We start from the raw sequence: 1,302 nt of genomic DNA, 5'->3' as shown, positions 1-1,302 counted from the left end.
GTTTTCCAGCCCAAACTCACCGATCCATTTGTCGTTGTTGTACCAGCTCAGGTTGTCCTTGGTGCTGTCGTAGTACCCGATCTTCTTGTAGACACCACCTTGGGGTGACAACATTGGGTGACATTGGGTGACAATTCCCAGGGGTGACAATGGGACGGGTGACAATGGGTGACAATGGGTGACAATGGGTGACAATTCCCAGGGGTAACACCGGGACAGGGTGACAACGGGATGGGTGACAATGGGTGACAACGGGTGACACCGGAGTGGGTGACACTGGGATGGGTGACACTGGGTGACACCGTGATAGGTGACAATGGGTGACATTGGGTGACACCGGGATGGGTGACATTGGGTGACAATGGGTGACAATGGGACGGGTGACAATGGGTGACAATGGGACAGGTGACAATGGGTGACACAGAGATGGGTGACAATAGGACAGGTGACAATGGGTGACATTGGGGTGACATGGGGTGACAATTCCCAGGGGTGACAATGGGTTGGGTGACAATGAGACAGGGTGACAATGGGTGACACCGGGATGGGTGACAATGGGTGACAATGGGTGACATTGGGTGACATTGGGTGACATTGGGTGACATTGGGGTGACATTGGGGTGACATTGGGGTGACAATGGGTGACAACGGGTGACAATGGGTGACAATGGAGTGGGTGACAATGGGTGACATTGGGGTGACATTGGGGTGACACCGGGACACGGTGACACAGGGATGGGTGACAATGGGTGACACAGGAGTGGGTGACATTGGGTGATATTGGGTGACATTGGGTGACAATGGGTGACAATGGGATGGGTGACAATGGGTGACATTGGGGTGACATTGGGTGACAATGGGTGACATTGGGGTGACATTGGGGTGACAATTCCCAGGGGTGACATTGGGTGACATTGGGGTGACATTGGGGTGACATTGGGTGACAATGGGTGACAATTCCCAGGGGTAACACCGGGACACGGTGACACACGGATGGGTGACAATGGGTGACAACGGGTGACACCGGAGTGGGTGACACTGGGATGGTAGACACTGGGTGACACCGTGATAGGTGACAATGGGTGACATTGGGGTGACATTGGGTGACAATTCCCAGGGGTGACACCAGGACAGGGTGACAATGGGATAGGGTGACACCGGGTGACAATGGGTGACATTGGGGTGACATTGGGTGACACTGGGTGACAATTCCCAGGGGTAACACCGGGACAGGGTGACAATGGGATGGGTGACATTGGGTGACAATGGGTGACATTGGGGTGACATTGGGGTGACATTGGG

The sequence above is a fragment of the Malurus melanocephalus genome, unplaced genomic scaffold, assembly GCF_030028575.1.
Source record: "Malurus melanocephalus ecotype Western Australia unplaced genomic scaffold, MMel_1.1 scaffold_2531, whole genome shotgun sequence".
NCBI classification, from domain to species: domain Eukaryota; kingdom Metazoa; phylum Chordata; class Aves; order Passeriformes; family Maluridae; genus Malurus; species Malurus melanocephalus.
The sequence above is the reverse complement of the archived record's forward strand: the minus strand, read 5'-3'. Positions refer to the sequence as shown.